General features: G+C 39.9%; 1 protein-coding gene across 1 annotated transcript in view; it reads right to left on the bottom strand.

Annotated features, from left to right (window-relative positions):
• LOC113011429 (contactin-associated protein-like 4) overlaps positions 1-22480 on the bottom strand; it is a 163400-nt gene that overhangs the window by 126790 nt on the left and 14130 nt on the right. The window lies entirely within an intron of this gene.

Genomic DNA, 22480 nt, shown 5'->3' on the forward strand with positions numbered 1-22480 from the left:
TTCACAACAGTAGGTTGACGCGGGAATGTCTTTTTTTAAGCTTTAAAATCAAGAAAAAAAAGAAGAAGGAAGCATTCAAACTTTTTATCTGACTGAAAAAAAGCTGAGTGGTTCAAAGAGTAGAGATCAACAGCAAAAAGCACAATGAGAATATCACAATACCCGACACAGCTGGAAATGGATTAGTCTCCATCTCTTAGCCTGAGTGAAAACCTGATGAAATGTTATAAACAGCAGGGTGGGAGTGCTCTGATGCTGAGAGGTAAAAGCGTTGTCTCTGCAAATGATCAGCTTTTTTAAGATAAAAGAAGTTTATTCGGACAGCTTTTGATTGTTTCATTCTAAAGTCTTAAAGAGGCGCTAATGACAACTAAAGTGTTGAGCCTGTGAATATAACAACATGAGTGTCAGAGAGGAGTCTAATCATTCAGGAGCTGGTTTAATGTTCCCCAGGTAGAAACGGGTCTTTCAGCAGTAATGGCTCCATATTAGATGAATGAACAGCGTAATAATGTCCAGTTGGATGAGTAAATGGTGTAATTCTGGCTCAATGGATAAATGAACGTTGCAATCATGTCGTGTTGCGGAGATGAATGGCGTCCTGAGTGAGTCATTATAGGCTGGATGCTGATGGGGATGATTCAGTGTTGTCAGAGGAAACCTTTACATGTTTCTCATATTTAGTTTATGGATGATTCCCTGAAATCAAAACATAATATATTGAACATTATGCGGTAATTAACATTAATTACTCTTATTTTAATTGGAGCCTCTCTCACAGTCTCCAATAAACCTACAAAAAAAAGAAAGCAAGCACTTTTTTGTTCAAATTAAAGCAGCTTTCTCTGTCATTTATTATAGCTACATGACATAGAGAAATCATTTGTAAAGGCAGAATACAAATGAATGTTTGTTTTACTGTATCTGATTGTCTTTGGTCTGCACAGCATAATCACATCCCACAGATATACACACGGATTCATGATCACCAGCCCCATAAATATTCATAGTTTTCCTCTCAAGCTGCAAACTGTAAGCTAAAGCCAAACTATCACCGCCTCCATCCAAAGCCTCTCCGTTAATGGATGTTGTTCTCCACCACTGAGACAAGAGCCAATTACTATGATTCACGCAGCAGTCCGATCTGGGCCCAGAACTCTGACAGCAAGGCTTTAGTTTCGATTACTCTGTCAACATCAGTGCACTTCATCTCAACAACACAAGGTCTTCATCCGCCTCCCGATAATTTCAAAGAGGAATACCATTCCATTTACAGCAGCTCTTTTCAAATGAAATTTGTAGCTAGAGCCAACAACAATATTGGCCTATTTACCTGTAGTTAAAGAAAATTTTGTATCAGTTTAGAAAAGAGCAGGATTTTAAATTTTAAAGCACTGACGATGCTTCACAAACTGAACCCTGAAATCCTGGAATATTTATTTAGTAACTGAGGATGCCAAGTATTTGGATACACAATTAAATACACTGTAGAGCCCAAATGTGGCATTCACTCTCAAGATAATGGTCTAAATGTAATTTTTTTCTCATTTGAATGCTTCAAAATACTGGATTTTTATATTATTAAATCTATATCTTCGGCAGGTGTTTTAACCAAACTGCAACACACGATAGAGGATTCAAACACAAATGCAATGAGCAACAGCTGTACTTCCAAACACACCACAAGTCAGTTGAGGATTTACCGTTTTACACTTCTGTTAAAGAGAATACAGAAACAGTCAACAGTCTTCTCCAATATGGTCTCACATAGGAACCCTGAGGGGTAGCTGTGACTCAGGTGGTAGTCGGGGTTGCCCACTAATAAGAAGGTCAATGCTTCAATCTCAAGCTACAGTACTTCATGTCAAAGTGATCCTGGACAAGATACTAAGTGCCAAAAGCAACAGTTGATATATCCATCACAGTTTGTGACAATGTAAAGTGTAAAGTGCTTAGAGTGGTGAGTATACTACAACATATATACCCAGAATATTTGATCAAAAGGCTTCTTCACCATTACTTATGCATTAGCTGTCTCCTGCAGCACATCCAGTACCTGCATGTAGCATTTTCTGTCTGCCAATTTTATGTGCTGATACTATTTTAATCCTCCTTAGGATAGGAAGGAGTATTTGCCTGTAACATCAAAAGCACTGCAATGTACAGTGAAAAGCAATACAGTGGGCAGCTACTGCTCAAAATTCAATCGAAATCTATCATAACAATTTTTGTTTGATTTAATAAAAATATAAAGACTATCATCAGCCTTAATTCCAAGCTGCTTTCAGCTAGAAAGATCTGTACACTTTGCTATGCTATCCACCCAGCAACAGTTTGTAGATAAAGTTAAAGAGCAGCTCAACATAATGAGTCATTTCACAGATTAAAAGTCTGATATTTCCTAAAGGAACTAATACAAAATGAAACAACAAAAAAAAAGGATGGTGTGCAAAGACATACAAATAAATACTAATTCTTGTGTAGTGCTGTGATAGACACGTTTCACAATACAGCTGGGGAGCTAAGAATTAAAGCTTATAATTATACAGTCAGTTTATTAGGTACACCTTGCTAGTGCTGGGTTGGACCCCTTTTGGCTTCAGAGCTCGTTTAAGTCCTTGTGGCAGAGATTCAACAAGGTCCTGCAAACATTACTCACAGACTTTGGTCCAGACTGATACTGCTGCGAATTTGTCGCTTGTACAACCATAATGTGAATCTCCTGTTTCACTGCATCCCGACGTGCTCTACTGGATTGAGATCTAGTGACTATGGAGGTTATTTAAGTACGATGAACTCAGTGACCTCATGTTCAAGAAATCACTTTGACATATTTTGAGGTTTGTGATATGGCATTTTATCCTGCTGGAAGCAGCCATCAGAAGATGTGAACAAAGGCATCAACAAGCTAAGAAACAATACTGAGGTAGGCTGTAGCATTTAAATGATGCTTAGTTGGCACTTTTGATACAAGGCAGAATGGTTGCACGTTTATTCACTTAACCCAAATTCTGACCATACCATCTGAACGGCGAAGCAGAGATTGTTTTGTTTTTCCAGTCTTCAACTGATCACTTTTAGTAAATTCTTGCAAATTCTGGACTAATTTTCCAGTTTTTGGCTGACAGGAGTGGCACCCAGGATGATCTTCTGCTGCCGTAGCTCATCTGCTTCAAGATTAAATGTGTTGCACGTTCAGAGATGCTCTTCTGCACACCTTGATTGCAATGAGTGGTTATTTGAGTCACTATTCGCATCAGATCAAAGCAGTCTCCTCTGATCTCTGGCATCAACAAGGCATTTTCATGCAGAGAATTGCTGATCAATTGATATTGTCTTTTTGTCAGACTATTCTCTTTAAACTCTAAAGATGATTGTGTGGGAAAATCCCAGAGGATCAGGAGTTTCTGAAATACTCAGACCAGCCTGTAAGTCACCAACAACCATGCAAGTCACTTATATCATGTTTCTTTCCCATTCTGATGCCCAGTTTGAACATCAATACTTCATCTTGACCATGTCTATGTAGCTAAATGCACTGAGATGCTGCCATGTGATTGGCTGATAGATATTTGCATCAGCGAGCAGTTGAACAGGTGTACCTAATGAAGAGGTTGGTGAGTGTATATCCACGTGGAGGGATAAATGTCTATGAATATTTGGTCCAGCTGCTTGTTAACATTAGAAAGCCTTCAGCTTGGCCTCAGTGGCACTGTAATTTGATTGTAAAATTATTGGGTATTAACCGAGTCTGAACTCTGTTTAGTACAGTGTGTTGCAGCAGTTATCATTAAACATCAGACCATATAACACAGTTATACTGCACTTTATAGTTACCAGAGTGGAGCAGAGGCTCATACATATTTAATTCTAGCATTTTAAATGCCATCCAGCTACTCAACAATCATCAGAAGGCGTCCAGCTCTTTTGTCCTCTGAAGTTCCTCCTGATAGTCTTTATTCCTCCAGGCTATGCCCTTACTGACACTTATAACTGTGGGTGGTGGGGGAGCTCTCAGTATGAAAAGCAGGTGAATTACAGTAGTCTGAAGAGGTGAGATGAGAGGGACGGCTCTCCAACGCGGAGTGCTGTAATCCCTGAGGAGATAATGTGTGGTGAGAGCACAGCCTCGCTGAGGAAACAGCCGAGAGAGAGCAGTGGAGTTTTAAAACACAGGGCCACTTTTCCTCGACGGAGCTGTGGCATTTAAAAGCCGATGTCCCTGACAGTGTGACTAGTGGAGCACAAACACAGACAGCTCAGAGGAAAATGGAGCTAAATGTTGAATACCTGCTGGCCTCTGTAGCCAACGAACCTCAACACTGACCCTGGCTGTGTTGGACAGAGAGCCTTTCTGAATATTAAACTGCTGCACCTTCCTGAAAACACCTCCTGTCTTTGTGTAAGCTTCACATTAAAGGGTGTTAGACTAAAAAAAAAAATATAATAATGCTTTTAGGCATTCAGATCACCACAAAAACATTATTCATGATCAAAGTATTATAAATTTACATAGAAAAGATAATTCTTCAATCTTCGGCTAAGTGAAATATCTCCTGGCAAAAAAAAGAAGCATTCTTTGCCTTTGATAAAACAAAAACTTGAGCACCAGAACTGGAAGCATGTATTGAACTCTGAGTGATGGGAAATATCCTTTCAGTTCAGTCAAAAACCTCCTGGACACCCATCACTCAGCGTCTGCACTATCCATCAATTCATAGAGTGCCAACTTTATCGTTGCACCAATGTGACAAATGGTCAGTTTGACCGCATTAAAAAACATTAAAGGAAATTTTGAAAATATCTCTGGAGGGTATAAGGAAAATACATTTTATCACCCCTGAAATGACAGACTAATACCAGAGACAGAGTGGCTCATTCACCTGCACTGTCCACTTCTTTACTGAATAGAAAGTGCCCACTGAGTCCGTGACTGAGCTGGGGACCCTGAATACCGATGAGCTCCATCCATCACCTCAGCAAACAGAAGGTCTTGCACTTCAGAGCTCTATAAGCCCCACAAACCCAAAGTTCAGTGCCTCTCAGTATGAGCCAACTTATTTAGCCGTTCAAAGCACGTAGCAGTAAGCAGGATAATGAGGCTCCAGCGATGGTTGTTTTTGCTCCAGAGCGCTAACAATCATCCTCAAGCAGAAAACATCAATGCTCATTTTACTAATCCGCACAACGTCTACCTCCAGTTTGACCCAAGGGGGTTCAAGCCTGCTCCTGCCTGGATATACACAGAGAAAGAAAGAACGCATTAAAAATACAACACAGTGAGCTTTTTTGCATTTTGTTTTACTTTAGCTCTGCCGCGTGGTTTATTTTTTCAATGTTGCGAAGCTAAAAGAAATAACCCAAAATCTTATATTTTGAGTTGTAACTGGTAGAAGGTATTTAAAAATCGTCTCCAAATAGACCAAAGATCTTAATTTCATTATCAGCTCAAATGGTTTTGACATTTAGGATATTTAATTCTATCTTGTGCTGTCTTATCAATAGGGATGGGTATCGAAAACCGGTTCTTGTTGAAAACCGGTTCCCACTGTTTCAATTCCTTGGAATTGTTTGCCATTTTAGCAAACGATTCCCTTATCGATTCCAGTCGGCCTGTCATGTTTTTAATTCCACTCCGGACTCGTGAATCTCAACCCAGCAGCAGCGGTAATGTTTGCACGTCCTCTCCCGTTAATGCGGCAGGTAAATAATCAACTAACAGTGCATATTATGTTAGCGCGATCTGCCTTATTACAAAACCTGCCATTACTGTGCATTTAGGTGACCATGATGAGAGAGACAGACAGAGTCTGGCTGGCTCAGATTCTCGCTGCAGTCTACCGGTAGCGTCTCCTTTCAGGCCAGGATAGACGAATGTCTCCGAGCAGTGACTAAGTTTGTGGTCAAAGGCTTGCACCCATTTGCCGCAGCAGATGCCCCCGATTTTCGGTAAGTGAATGTGTTTAATTGTAGGCAGGGACATTACTGGATATTCTTGTGTAATTGCTACTGAATAATTGATGTTATACTTTGTTATTGCTACAGAAGAATATTTATTTTATTATTTTACATTTACAATTTTTTTCCTGGGGACCCTGTGACACCCCATTGAAGGCTGTGGACCTCTTAAGATCTCACAAGATCTCACTGTTGGGTTTGTAAGGCCATGTTACTCCTAAATTTCTATCTTGTTCAAAGAGAAGATATAAAACAAAGTTCTAAGCTAATCGACCTTAGTGTTCTCCTTTTTTAAAAAGAATCAATAAAGAATCGACTCATTAAACAGAATCGAAAATGGAATCGGAATCGTGAAAATCTTATCAATACCCATCCCTACTTATCAATGACATAGGGGGTCTTCCATCTGAAACTTAAATACCCATGTGTCACTTAATTTAGTTTTGAAGTCTATTTAAACTTTTTCCCACTCGTTCAGTCCAGTTTATTGTTGTTGCACTTGCAGAATTTATTGAAACCTTTGGCCCAATATGTTTTTTAGATTACGTGCTTTAGCTTTACTTCTTTAAGCCTGGTTCTTTAAGGCTGCTAAATCATTCAAGTTTACCCAAGTTTATATAGTTAAGTAACCCTTTAAGTCCTTGAATATTGGTCCACAGTATCGTGAATAACCTTAGACTTTTATGAAAGACATTTGGGAAAAATGCATTCACATCAGTCCAGACAGCGATTTGCAAAACTCCATGAAACTCTGACAAATTTACAGTAATTAAATAACTGTCACCAAACTTGTTGGAACATAAATCAAATGCAACAAATCCAACATCCCCTTAGTGAGAAAACAGTAAATGATTTCTCGATTGGTTGAATGAACTTGCCATGCAGTTTTGAAAAATAGCCCCATAAGTTGTTTTTTTAGACCAGGCGCGCAAGGGAGGAATAGGTTAATTAAATGAAAAGGTCAGATCGACAAGTGAGAATAAAAAGAAAAAAAAGACAAAATGTACAAAAAAATGTACTAAATGTAGGTTTATAGGCTTTTAATTTTAAACATCAAATTTTAAAAACATACACATTACTCACACTACTTGACGACACTGTCTAGATTAGAACTTGACTATATTTTCTAATTTTTAAGTGTACAACCTACATTTGTTTATACAAATTGTATGACTGTTTTCTATCACAGTGCTATCAGAAGAGAATAAAACAAAGAAATAGTCATTGTGACATAAAAACAATGTTCATCTTACAGTAATTTTAGATGTAAAACCACACCACTGCCTCACATATTTTATTTGTTTAAAAGATAGAGGGAGGCAAGAAAAAAGATTTAAATTGGATTGTTGTCATGTATCTGTTGACCAGGATTCCTGCTATATTCAGATTTCTCTGGAGAAATTCCTTTTGAACTCACACATTTAACCTTAAACTTCAACAACATCAACTCTTCTGTCAAACTGACCGTTGCCCGTGTTGAGGTTCTAACCGGCAGTTTTAAGTCAAACACTTTTGATTTTCCAAACTCAGACGTACATATCACATAACTATTTATTTCTTTTATTCTTTGGAGATTCACGAGGTTGTCTAGCGTGAATATGTTCCCTAGGGTCATTTTGTTGATTTAAAGTTCTAATGTAGTGCTCTGAGAGCTCTGACACAGAAAAAACACCTGGACAATCTTCGTTTCCCATTGTCCACTTACCCAAAATGAAATTTAAGTTGTTGTTTGACAAACTGAAAGAACGTGTGCATCACTGACTCATAAGCATAAGAGGACAGAACAGACCTATGGAAAGCCTGAAAGAGGTCCAGAGGGTGATAGGAAGATGACCTTGCAGGGTAATAGAGTTTTGGAGTTTTCTTGATATTTGTGTGACACTGAAAACACAAGATAAAGAATTATATTTCTTGCTCACTGTTTTTAATGCTTCAAAGTACTAGATCAGCTTTAAGGAATCAGTACTTTTCGATGGGCTTCCTCTTGTTTGCTTCCTGTGTTCTTCCCTGCAAACATCTGCCTGTCTGACAGCTACCAAACTGAGATGCTCAGCACTTTAACTCATCTGGCTGTGAGCAATGGCAAGGATATTTGTTCTTCAGCTCCAGTTCTTTAGCCAGATGTCGAACAGGTTCCTGCATAATGCCGATTCATTCTGGCCTTATCCAGCTAGAAAACACCAGATAATCAACTCATTATGTGCAACACAATCTGTGTGTGTAAGGCTATACAGTAGCCCACACACAATCCGACACTGCCTTTGAAAGCAGAGAACAATCATCCTTCTTATTGAGGCTCGTCACACTGATCAGTGATGTGGGTGGCTGTGTGGGAGACAGACATCAACCAAATGAAGTGATCAAAACAGCAACGAGCCACAGAACCACAGCATTTAAAATTCCTTCATCTTGAAACTGCCAGGTTTAACTTGCAAAAAGACTTTGGTCCGTTTATATGCTGCTAAAACCGAGAACATTTATCATGAATCACAACGCCTGAGATATGCAGATTTAGAAGGAGTGCTGCAGGAAACACCAATCATAGTGATGGCCCCAAGAGGATATATATTTAATTTAAAAAATCCACTAATTCACTGGCAGCAATAGGCAAATGATTTTAATATATTTGCCCCAAAATATGTATTAATAGAGAGCAGCAGACCAACAAGTCTCTGCGGGGAAAAGAAATGGTACAAAATGTAATATTGTTCTGTCATTCAAGTAAAATGCAGGGATGTTCATATCATCCAAGCAATGGCAAATCTAATTTATTTCAAAAAGGAAACACTGAATTGGACACTGGGGATTCATAAAATTGAAAACTGCATTGCACCAGCAGAAGAGCTTACACTACAAACTATTTTTATGTAAATGAGTGCCACAGTGTAACTTTTATCTTTTTTCATAGGGTCAGTAGCCATAAATATGAAGCAGTATTGTAATATGAAACTATATTTTATTGATTTTCATTTTGCTTTATGCTTAAAGGGCAATTTTTTGCATTGATATATGTTGGTTCAGACCCCTTAAAGGGCACTTCACCTCAGGAATCAAATGCACAAATGTCATTTTTCCTCTGGTGCCATTTATCCACCTGTATTCCAGTGTGATTAGATGTGTGTTTTTAAGACGTCTAGCTTATCCTGACTATAATATAACTGCACCACAAAAAAGAAATAAAAGTAAATCTGTTGGAAAACTGAACAGCATCAGTGTCTCTTTTCATGTCATCTTACCACAATTTTTCTTTGTGCTGAAATTCACTTGCAAACCAAAGGAAACGTGCAGCTAGTTGACATTACAGCTAAGCCGAGTGGGTGTAATAAAGATTTTAAATCTACTTTGTTATGACCCTCTCATCACAGGTAATCCTTTTGCACAGTTATAGTTAATGAAGTTCACATGAAACTGGTTACTATGTTGATTTTTGGAGTAAGCCGTGAATGATTTCCAAAAACACTGTTGTTTTTCAAATTTGTGGAATTTTAAGCAGCACAACGTGAGTGCCTTTAATTGTATTAAACTGAAGAGAAGGTACACATACAGTTCCGGTGAGAAGTTTACATACACTCATAATTCTGGCATCATTCTGACTGGATAGTTACTCTGGGTAGAAAAACAGATAAGATCAGTTAAATCTTTGGGATCATTTTCATGTTAGCACACCCAACTATGTACAAGTTTCAACCATCTAGCTGTTGATTTGAAATGAAGATGAAGAATTAGCGCTGCTTCTTCGTTCTTCTATCCACTTTGGCCCATATACCAGCACCACAGTCAGCAAAACAACCCCAGAGGATGCTGCTGCCACTTGTATGATGCTTAACAGATGAACAGTGTTCTTTGGTTATAAAGCCTCATCTTTAACCCCCCCAGCATACCTGTTGTCATTGTGGCCAGGTAGCTCTTTGTCTCTAATGAACATAAAACTTTTGGCTTCTCTGAGTGGAAAGCTGCAAACTTCAGTTGAGTTTAGGGTATTGATTTTGGACCGGGGTTTTCTTTATTGGTTAAAAGACCAATAAAGAAACCCCTGTACATTATACATCCTTCAGCGGCACTTTTTAAAAGGTTCAAGTGTAGCTATATATTTGGACCTGTATGTATACCTTTGACCCTGTGTGGGTCAAAGGTGTTTTAAAACACTAAAACACAAATCTCGGACATGTAAAATTGATTTTGGGGTGGACAATCCCGTTAAGCTCAACCTTAGAGGTAACAGATTTTAAACAACTGGAATGACTGATGAGTTAAATCATCAAATCTATTCACAAATTTTCAGAGCTATGAAACAAGAAAACTGTGTTAACACTGAAACAGCACTAGTTATTAACATTGTGCTTTACGCTGAAATACATAATCTATTACATTTTCTTAAACAGAGAAATTATCTTTGTGCTAATCAATTTACTTTATTACCAAGACGTGTTAAGAACAGGAAGTCTAATCACAGCTGTTGCCTTGACATATTGTTACTTTTCTGGAAAGCTGTGCATCATGCTACAGCATAGGTTACAACAGAATTATCACATTACTATAAATCAAGCTTAACTGCCCACCTACTCTTTAAATAGGATGAATAATATAATTGATTAGACATTTTACAACTTAACAGTTGATTTCTTGCTTGTGAAAATTATTGCAATTAGCTGGTTGGTGACATAATCTTTTTTAGAGAGCATTTAACTTACGCCTTATTAAAACTATTTTAGGCACTTTAATAAACTACAAAATACAAACAATGATTGACAGGAAATGCTACAACCCCTTTTTCTTTGGCTCTGGTATCAAATTAACATAGGCAGCTCAGACTTTTTGACCAAGAGAGAAAAAAAACCACTCTGTCAGCACAACAACATGCTTTAAATCTGGTATGACAGAACTGGTATTAATATTCAAAGTGCTTTCACGGTTGAGAGGAGTCATACTTGGAGCAGATTTCTGCTCAGGCCAGAAACTTTCATCTGAAGAGCTTAGTGCCAAGTACTAATCGTACTCTCTGCCAGGTGTTAAGTTACTCTTTAAGAGCTGACTCCAAAACACTGTGATATTTGATATTGTAAATAAAACTGAGCTCTGTCTATGAATGTTGGCGAGTGTTGTTAGAGGGACACTACACAAACTGAGAGTGACAGAGAAAAAGACAACATGTTCAGGTGGGATTCCTTCTGGCTATAAGCTGTATAGTAAAGTTTTAAACCAATACTGCATGAACACAAAGCCATGTTAAGCTTCTTTTCCTCCTCTAGAGGTTTATGAGGGCCATCACTGTAAACAACAGCGGTGGTCAGCTAGAGAACTGCTTGGAGTAGATGCTGCTTGCAGAAAATATTGTCAGTCTGTGGGGGGACAGGTTTCCTGTAAAATGAGGTCAGGATCCAGTCACTGCAACAGCAAGGCAGCGAAGATCACATCCACACCCACTGCAACCTGCTGCACAGAGACCAGAAAACCTCACTGCACTGTCACCGCTATAATATTATTTTTTTTATATGAGCATCAAACCTAACAAAAAAAACCCTTGATGTCATAATGACAGAGGACATTTATAAATCGTTCTATAAATTCTGTCTCTCTCCCTGCGTGGTGTCCGTCTGTGCGCACAATCGCTTCACACCTTCACTAAACCACAACAGGAGCCACATTCACAACAACTACTTAGTTTTACTTTACAGCCAGCTTCCCCAAGGAGACATTAAAATAAGTGCTCTTAAAAAAAAATCTTCTCTGCAGATAATTTGATGTTCTCGATCTTCCCTTGCCTCTTCAGCAATTCCAGCTCAGGTTTCCTCAGGGCTGAAACACAAAAGCTACTAGGTTTTCTCTAGCTAACAGCAGAGATTGAATGCTTTCAAAAAGTTGTAGAGGAAAGTACTGAAGCATAACTTTTGGCTTGAACTGTTAAATCTTCACAGTGCAGGGTAATTGAGGGGAGCTGGAGTTAAAATATGGACTCCAATTAGGCCTGCAGTCACAAATGAAGGCTGTTATGGTGACTATCTCCTGTCATAGTGGGAAAGCGTGAATAAAACCCAATATTATGCCTGGATGTTGGACTTTCTGTCTGACAGATTCCAAAAAGCAAAGGTGAATAAGTGCCTCTATAGAGAGCTCTTTGTTCCCTCCAGATTTCCTCATAGTTGTACTTTGTACTCTTTAAACATGGCTGTGACTGCACCTATTGAAATGGCTTTACTTTAAGGCTGCCAGTGTTCGGCAGCCTCGCCTCTGTCAGTGCGCCCCAGGGTGGCTGTGGCTACAATGTAGCTTGCCATCACCAGTGTGTGAATGTGTGCGTGAATGGGTGCATGACTGGATGTGTAAAGTGCTATACAAATACAGGTCATTTACCATTTACCATTAAAAGCAAATGGCTCTGATATTGTTCGCTTCATTGAGCCTTTTATTGTAGTAGAAGGACTATGATCTCCAACTGAATCTTGGAACAGAGCCAAATGTGAAAATCAGTAAAAACTTTATATTACCCACATTTTTATGGATCACCTTTAAACTTCACAACAATATTCTAGGCCTTGGGGGACATAAGTACCTAGGTTGACTAACAATTTGACCTTGGCTTTCAATGTTAGCACCTAAGGTCAAAGCTGACCTTGAAAAAAACTTTCAAAAAAACATATTAAGTACTTTATATCAAGATTTACTAGGTAATAACTAGTTTAAAACTATCCATGAATCACTTTTTCCAGATTAACGTTGATTCAAAATACACCAGTATACCACTGCTCATTTATTATAGTTTACTCCACCATCAGTTGTCATTCTTGTGTTACTCCATTAATCTGGAATTAATTTGTAACTGTTTGACATGATGTTTCACCACTTAAAAAAGCACAAAGAGTAGTTATGAATGCGTAACTGTGGTTTTGAGACACTCAGAGGTAACAAGCGATTCATTCATTTGCACTAACAGTTTCCCAACTGGTTCTTTAGAAAACATCATCATCTATCATTTACTCATTTCATTTCTTTACTTGTGCTTTGATAGTAAGGCAAGTTTTGTGTTGATGTATTATGGTAATGCCACCCTACTTCGGCGATATAGAGGCAGACCGCTGACAGAGCAAACCAGATGGGCAGGTCTGAGATTTTCCCACTAAACCATCTCTAGGGTTTACAGAGAATGGTCTGAAAAAGAGAAAATATCCAGTGACGTGCTCCAGAAAACATTTCTAAATGCTCAGCTCAACAGATGAGCCACAGACAACCAAACTGGGTGCTACTACTGTCAACTAAAAATAGGAAACTAAGTCTTAAAATTGCACAAGCTCAACATTCAGTGTACCCCAGTGCTGCTGCTGTTCATCTCTATCCCTTTATAACCACAATGCACCCATCTGATGATGGTGCTTCCCAGCAGAATAATGTGTTAAGTCACAAAGCTCAAATCATCTAAAACTGGTTTCAAGAACATGAATACGAGTTCACTGTATTCAAATGACCTCCATAGTCACCAGATCTCAGTGCAACAGAGCAGCTTAGGGATGATGATGGAGCAGGAGATTCACACAATGGATGTGCATCTGTCTGCAGCAACTGTGTGATGCTATCATGTCGATATCGACCAAAATCTGAAAAATGTTTCCAGCCAAAATCTTACAACTAACATTAACATCCATTTGCACCATAAAGTTAAACTTGACTTGACCTTGAGTCCAAAAACATCACTAGTTGCAGAACTTTTGAGACTTCATCAGTCAGCCAGACAGGCAATCATTAGAGTCCTTCTTTCAGCTCACATGAAAAAAAGCACACAACTTTTCTACGAGATGACACACAAACTGATAAACCAGCATCGTCACACCAAAGATGAACTCCAATGCCTTTTCAGGAAAAAAAGCAGGTCTGGGTGATCATGGTGGTTAGGGAGCACGAGATTGTAGGTGGCATTGCTCCAGACCAGTATTACACACATTTGTTCTCAGCCTGCCTTAAATTGAATCTTTTGCTGAAGCTTGAAGTGTTTTATCTCCAAGTTGATAATACACCCTGTAGAGAAATTCAATTTTTTGGTGTTTGGTTGCTGGGTTTAGAATTTATCACACAACTGCAGTATGACTGGTCAAGACCTGAAATCCCCTCAAGCTGCACTTTTCTCCCCGAGGACCATTAAAACACACGCAGCTTGGATAACCCTTTACATTTCATCTCTGGAATAATATCATGCTGTAATAAGAGGGAAATAGTGTGATACCACTGGCAATATAAAAACTTGCAAAACGGGTAAAATATTTCATGAAATTGAAACAAACACTGATTTTCATCTAATTTATAGTTCAGATTTTTATTTTTTCCTCTTAGTTCTTGTTACTGAAAGTTTAAGAGTTAAAATACGATGAAAAAACAGCAGCTATATGTTTTCCATATACATTTCTTCATTATTTGTAAAGCACCATAATAGTTCTTGGCATAAAAAACATACATTCTTCATGGTCATGGTCAAAACACCCACAAATGTAGTTGAAGAACAATTTTAATAAGGGTTGTTTGAGAGCTGCATTCACTGATTGTTTTTAGGTATCTGAGGTGTTAAGGGATGAGTAAAACTCAACTGCACAATTTTCAAGGGCATTTTCTGGGAAAGAAGTTTGCAGCGGTGAGCACCTCATAGCAAGTTTCTGGATTGAACAAGCATGCCTCCATCTCATCTTATCCCAGCATCCTCCTGTGTCCTCTGTCACAAATCCCCCCTGACACTTGTCTCCACCCACTCCACGCTGCCTTCACTCTCTTCTTCACCTCTCTTGTACTCCATCCATAGCTTTGTTTGCTGTACCTCTGCTACTTTTATCTGCCCGGTTACACCAGTCTTTCTCTCATCCACAGATGTATTCTTGCTTCTACTATTTCATTCCTCTTCTCTCCGGAGCATACCTCCACCTCTCTAGGCTCTCTCTCACCTGCTTCCTACTCCCACTACAGATCAGTGTCATCTGTGAATACGATACTCTGCAGAAACTCCTGCCTGATCTCATTTATCAACCTGTCCATCACCACTACAAACAAGGAAGGTCTCAGAGCCAACCGCCACCTTGAAAGCATCTGTCACTCCTACCACACACCTCACCACTGTCTCGCTATCCTTATATATGTCTCATACATGTCCTGCATAACAGTCACATACTTCTCTGCCACTCAACTTAATCAACTTAATATCATTATACCTTTTGTTTCTTTAAAAGTCATGGTGACAAAATCTGAAATAAAGAATCACCAATTTAAATTAAAATCACCGTAAAATGCTCTTAAAGTTCACTAAATTTCACCCAAATTAAGGTTCTAAGAGCTTTGCTCCCTACAAGTTTCACTTCCACCATAAGTAAACAACATTACGTCTTCATTAGCGGCTCAATACAGAATGCCAACACATCACCTTTTCTGTCTCAACCCATCAACATCGGGGATATAATTAGAGAAGAGAAATGATGAGTTCCTTACCAATAACAGGATTGGTTCATATGTTTCTCAGACAGTTCCCATGGATTTTTCTAAAGTAAACTATTTTTGCTTCCATCTCAAACCCGTGTAAATTTTCCTGACACAATATATAACAGTTTCCATTTTAAGGGATGCAGAGAATGTGCATTATGGATTAGGTGGGTTGGCTGTGCCACAAGCAGGTCCAGATGTGAGTTCAAGTCGAGCCTCTTTTCTCTGTTACTCGCTCTTTAGTTTTATTTGGAAAATCTAATAAGTTGGGTTACAGAAAGAGCGACATGAGGTGTAATATAATTTATAATGATGTTAAAAACAGGATACTACACTCCATGCCATCTACATAGTTTCTGCTTGTGGTTATGCACAGTAATAACATTATCTAGTAAAACTACTGAACATTTTGGATCATTTTCATGGGGAAGACAGAACTAGAAAAACTTTTTAAAAATGATCCAAAACACTCTTAAATGCCCCACAGAGTTGAAAAGGGTGAAAATCCCTGTGGGTGCATCCACTATGAGGGACTCCGTTTTTTAATCCAGCGTTAATCTAAAACTATTCATGAGAACAGCTTTAAAAAAGGGATGCCTGATGGCTTAGATGCAAAAAATAAATCAATGAATATATTATAAATGTCTGATGAAGCTGAATTCACGTCTTCAGCCCAAAGTCATATGAGATTAGATTTCATTGGCTATGATGAAAAAAACAAGGAAATTAGATCCTGACTAATTCTTTAATGCAGAGAAAACTCCCCTGTAATCGTTTCAGGAAGTAGCGACACTGACACAAATACAGACAGATCCGACCACTCTTAGCAAAAATCTGTTGCTTAAACATTCACTTCTCTGGACAGACATTAATATTTATAGCACTGCTGCCTTGCAGAAACCCAGTACTCTAGAGGCTTTGCAAAACTGAGGGCTGCATGGGAACACATAGACACTAACACTCCCTAAAAAGCCAGCGGGGGTGAAATTGTAGAAGAGGTTCAGCGTGTCACAGCAGGGAAACAAACAGGGGAACTATTAGCTAGACGTTTTTTCTTATCATCCCTTTTTTCTCTCCTTCTTCATTCCTCACCTCATCCTAATCCTCCTCTTCCCCTCTGTCTTCTCTACACTCTTATCCTCGAGTGCTTATCATTTCTTTCCCCATACACAGTCTGTTCTTTGCTTCTCATGAAGTCAAATCATCTCCAAGATGTGAGGTGGGGCATCCAGAGAAGCAGATGGAGGCCGGTACACACATACAGCAAAATCAGTGAGGGATAAAATGGGAAAGGCAGAGGAAAATGTCACTGCAGTTGTGAGAAACACAGAGGGAATACTCCAGCCAGACAGCCTGCTACCCCTAAAATTTAGCCTTTCATACTTTATACAGCTCTCCTCACTTCTCATTCCTCCTCTTCCTCACTGTCCACCTATTCTCCTCATCCTCTTGTGTTTCACCTCAAAGTGCTTAGTTCTGATTTACCGCTGTCTTGTTCAGCCTCACCCTTCTGTCTTTAATGGCCACTGACTCAGCTCTGTCCTCCTCTCTAATACAAACTGACTGGCCGTGCTTCTTCTCATCAGCATTTGCTGCAGAATATCAAAGGAGCAAACTGCAGAGCTGTTGGACACTGAAATCATAAAAAATAGTCAGCAGAGAGAACACTGAACTATGATCAGCATCCATTCTGGTGTGTAAAGATGACACCCTCGAGCTTGGACTGAGGTATAAAGTAAATTTGATACACCAGCTACTTAAAACTGACAGCAGTAAAAACTACTGTTTACAGTATGCTGCACTGGAATTTCTGACTTTGTAACAAAACCCTGAAAGAATATTGATTTATTCCATTTTCCATAGCTTCTGGAAAAGTATTATCAGCTCCGAGGTTAGGTTTGACATCCACACTGAGCATCAGAATGAAGAAAAAAGGTGATTTAAGTACGTCTGAATGTGGCATGTTTGTTGCTGATTTTCCCCACACAGACATCTGTGAGATTTAAAGAGAATGTTCTGAAGAAAGGGAGAAAATATCCAGTGAGTGGCAGCTGTCTGGATGAAAATGCCGTGCTTATGACAGATATCAGAGGAGAACGGCCAGACTGCTTTGAGCTGATAGGAAGACAAAAGTAACTAAAATCATCAGTTGTTACAAACAAGGCATGCAAAAGAGCATTTCTAATAGACAAAACAGCGAACCTTGAAGCAGATGGGCTACAGCAGCAGAAGACCACACCGAGCACTAGATACAATGTGTATCAGCTGATTCAGTTTTCAAATGGTTGGGTCAGAATTTGGCCTAAACAAGGTGAAAACACGGACCTTTCCTGCCTTGTATCAACAGTTTAGGCTGCTGCTGGTGATGTGTGGGCGATATATTTTTGGCACGCTTTGGTAGTGGTTTCAACTTGCACATGAAATTAATGCAGACTCCATCATCAAACACCAACTTAACTAAACTGTAATTATTGCCTCTAATAAGGCAAATAGTAGAAAACGGCTTGACTAAACCAGAATGAAATGAAAACTTCCTGGAGTGCAATGAAGCCAGTGTGTCTGTTTTACCAGACTTTTTGTTCTGGCTAAACTCTTTTCCAAAATTTCTCTATGCAATTAAAAATCAGTAGTAGTAGCAGTAGTGGCAGGATCTACTCTGTGAGTGTGAAAATTAAACCCAGAATTATGCACAAATTCCCTGAATGAAACAAACTGATAAATTGCTGAGTTCAGGATGATGCGATAATAAACAACTCAGAGTTGTATATAAATATCTGGTTGTTTGCTCAAAAATTGCAGACACCAATTAGAATTTTTTGTTCCATCAAATTTTTAACTACAGCTAAAATTTGAAGATTACAATGTTGAGAAAGCTGAAAATACAACTTCCAGTTTGCTTTCTGGACCAATTACGGACAAATTCGGAAACTCTGGTTGGAAACTTTATTCACACATGTGATCTGAGCCTCTGACACACAGGGAAAAGGGTGAAAAGAATTCCAGCTGCAGGCCATGACACAAACCTTCAGGACTACAACTGTATTAATACAATGCTGGTGTTAAATAACACTGAGTAGTTTGTTTGAGGGAAAAAATGGGCACAAAAGAGAAAACACTTTTGAATGCAAGTGTGTCCAATTCAGAAGAAAAGTCTTGTCTTTCAGCATAAACACTAGCTTTGCAGGAGAATTGCATGGACTCTATATTGCCAGTATCTAAGTCACACTGTGAGGGCAGGATGATGTCGGCTTTTCCATAAGTGGAAAGGAAGGGGTCAAATGATGTTGAGGAAAAACCATTTTCACATTGCGACCTCATCTAGGGAGCATCAGACTGAGATGCAGGGTAGACACAAAGGCCAAAGGATACAGATGATACAGAGAATACTAAAGATCCCCAAACGATGACTCATTATGACTTTTATGACTTCCTTAGGCTCTACCACCAGGCTGCAATGAGTACATCCACAAGACAAATATCACACCATGCAGAGCTCTAACTACTAAGTTCAAGGAATTCAATTATATAAATATTTTTCGCTCTTCAACAGTGTCTTGTACTAAAATAATCTAATTAATTAGTAATTGGTGAATTGTATTGGGTTGCCCCATGAAGTTAATTTGTAACTTGACATTCAAATTGCAATCAATTAAATATTCATCACGTTCATATTCACCCAAAAAGGTTTTTAAAGTCTTTTAGAGCTCATGATCCCCAGAGAACAAACCCTGATGTAGCTGGTGTCACTGCAAAGCTTTTCTCTACCACCACCAAGAGGCCAAAGTTTCAGATATGTATCAGATATAGATGAGACAGTGTGTCATGAACATCAACACCATCCACCTGTAGAGTTTCCATATATCATCCAGGCATGCGTTCTTGTCTCCTTCACATTAAAGGGGACCTAATGCATTCATTTTGGGCACCAAATACTTATTTGTCAAATCTACTGGAGCCTTTTCATCATTAAATTCAAAGTATTTTTCAAAGTATTTAAAGCATAATCTGTTATTATACTAACTGCAGCAGAACTTTGACAAATGTGTAATCTGTCTCATGAAAGGCTAATCTCTGCTGTAATAGAGGGTGAAACAGCATGGCAACTCTGGTAGCTAATGCAGTTAGAGCTGGTAAGTTTGATGTCCTCGGTATATATATCAAATTATGACACTCATAACTAATACAGTATGAGCTGCTGCAAATAGAGTTTTAAGTGTAAAATCCATTTACTGTTAGAGTCTACAGTCTCAGAGTGATGGAGCATCGTGACCTCCACACATGAGAGCTGATATCTGAAGCGACAACAAGTCATCTTCGATGACAATGGCTGCATTTGATAAATGGCTTCATTGTTTTGGGAGTCAGACTTCTGCTAGGGACATCCTTGAACAAACACCAGTCCAGCAGATCCTAATATCACAAGGCTGGACTGTAGCTCCCTTTTCAGCTCCTGGTTTAACTACCTGTTCCTGGGTTAATAAATCCAGATTCATGACCGGTGGTTTCTCGTTTGCTCTGCAACCTTGACTTCATCAAAACCCATTCATGGTTCCACTTTGCCAGCACGCATTTCCATAAATGACACTAAAGAAGAAATATGAATGGGATTTACCCTCAGTTACTTTCTATCCCCCCCCCCCCATCCCCCCATCCCAGCTCTTGCTGATGCTGCCCTCTCATGAATCATAAACGGCTGGGAGGTTTGCAAGGAATTTCACCACATATTCACACCAAATGACAATGCCATTGTTTTTCTCAGCTACCTCACTGAAAAGCAATAAATTCCCCTGAGACAGGGCTGCGCCACACCTGAAATGACTTCAAGTTCACACTCTCCACCCTCAGGATTTTCTTTACCAGATTAATCCTGGAACAGATGAGGGATACTTCATGAGCACAGAGATTTAATCAAGCCCTCCTAATATTCCCCTGGAGCCTCCACAGCTTAAATAACCAACTCTTTCTAAAGGCAGCCAATAGCCTTCATTGGGTGAATAATAACACCTCTGATTTTGCCATTGAGCCTTCAGCATCTCAATAATTTACTCTAACTCATATTAAATCCCTCCAGCCTGCAGCAGCTGAATAATCAAACTTTTCCTTCAGCATCAAGCATGTGAATAACCAATAACGATGCAGATCTTACAGCCTAATTAGCTTAGAAACAGGTTACTAAGTTCAAGATAATGAAAGTAGGATTACCTGTCCAATTATATCAACCATCATGAAGCTCAGTCATAGGACAAATGGGCAGAGGCAGTCTGAAACTCAGTAGTCTGACACCTGACTCATAAAGAGCATTTAGTTTGACTTTCAGGCAGGACACCTCAGGCTCTCTCTGCAGGCAGAAAGTAAACCGACTACAAAGTTTTAATTTTATTTGTCGTACTGGGAATGTGGTGTTACGTTTCGGTGTGTCAGTGTTTTGTTTTTGCGTGACTGTTATGTATTTCCTGCTTTACTTTGAAAGTCTGTGTTATCTTAGTGTGTTCAGTTTACATTTTCCCTGTCTCGTCAGTTCTAATTTGCCCCAGCTGTGTTTCCCTCCTGTGGTCCATTCCCTGATTGCTCCTTCTATGTATTTAAGCCTTGTGTTTCAGTGTGTCATGGTCGCGATCTCCCCCGTGTTGTAAATAGTTTGGTGTTTTTGTTGTAAATAAATAGTCTGTTGTAAATAGTTGTGAATGGGTTTGTTAATATTTTCGTTTGAGACACCTTCGTTTTGGGATTTTGGTGGAGGGCCTTCGTGGTTTTATTTTCCTTATTTTTATTTTCCTGCGTTGCACCCCGGTTGCCTAGGCCGGGGTGTAACATATGGGGGCTCGTCCGATCGCTGGAGGGTCCGAGGGCCGCTTCAGCCTCCGTCTGTCTTCGCTGGAGGGCCCAGGGACCGCTTCAGCCGACTGTCTTCGCTGGAGGGTCCGTGGGACCGCTCCACACTTCATCCGCCTTCGCTGGAGGGTCCGTGGGACCGCTCCACACTTCATCCGCCTTCGCTGGAGGGTCCGAGGCACCGCTCCAGCCTTCATCTGCCTTCGCTGGAGAGTCCGAGGGACCGCTCCGGCCTTCGTCTGCTGGAGGGTCAGTGGGACCGCTCCAGCCTTCGTCAGCCTTCGTTTGTCTTCGCTGGAGGGTCCGAGGGACCGCTCCAGCCTTCGTCGTCTGCTGGAGGGTCAGTGGGACCGCTCCAGCCTTCATCAGCCTTCGTCCGTCTTCGCTGGGGGGTCCGTTGGAGGGACCGCTTCAGCCTTCGTCCGCCTTCGCTGGAGGGTCCGAGGCACCGCTCCGGCCTTCGTCTGCCTTTGCTGGAGGGTCCGAGGCACCGCTTCAGTCTTCGTTTGTCTTTGCTGGAGGGTCCGAGGCACCGCTCCAGCCTTCCTCCGTCTTCGCTGGAGGGTCCGTGGGACCGCTCCAGACTTCATCCGTCTTCGCTGGAGGGTCCGTGGGACCGCTCCAGCCTCCACCAGCCTTCATCCGGTTTTGATCAAACATTTCACTTGGGGTTACATGTTTGATTTTTGGGTAGGGGGAAATGTTACGTTTCGGTGTGTCAGTGTTTTGTTTTTGCGTGACTGTTATGTATTTCCTGCTTTACTTTGAAAGTCTGTGTTATCTTAGTGTGTTCAGTTTACATTTTCCCTGTCTCGTCAGTTCTAATTTGCCCCAGCTGTGTTTCCCTCCTGTGGTCCATTCCCTGATTGCTCCTTCTATGTATTTAAGCCTTGTGTTTCAGTGTGTCATGGTCGCGATCTCCCCCGTGTTGTAAATAGTTTGGTGTTTTTGTTGTAAATAAATAGTCTGTTGTAAATAGTTGTGAATGGGTTTGTTAATATTTTCGTTTGAGACACCTTCGTTTTGGGATTTTGGTGGAGGGCCTTCGTGGTTTTATTTTCCTTATTTTTATTTTCCTGCGTTGCACCCCGGTTGCCTAGGCTGGGGTGTAACAGTGGTGACTCAGAGGAACCAGTGAGTCACCATCATTTAAACACAGAGGGACTAGGGCGAAAATGCAAATCAGTGTACACACACACAGCAGGGATCGTGTGGTATTATCTGTCATTAGGCTAGGATTAAA

The sequence above is a fragment of the Astatotilapia calliptera genome, chromosome 18 (assembly GCF_964374335.1).
Source record: "Astatotilapia calliptera chromosome 18, fAstCal68.1, whole genome shotgun sequence".
Lineage (NCBI taxonomy): Eukaryota > Metazoa > Chordata > Actinopteri > Cichliformes > Cichlidae > Astatotilapia > Astatotilapia calliptera.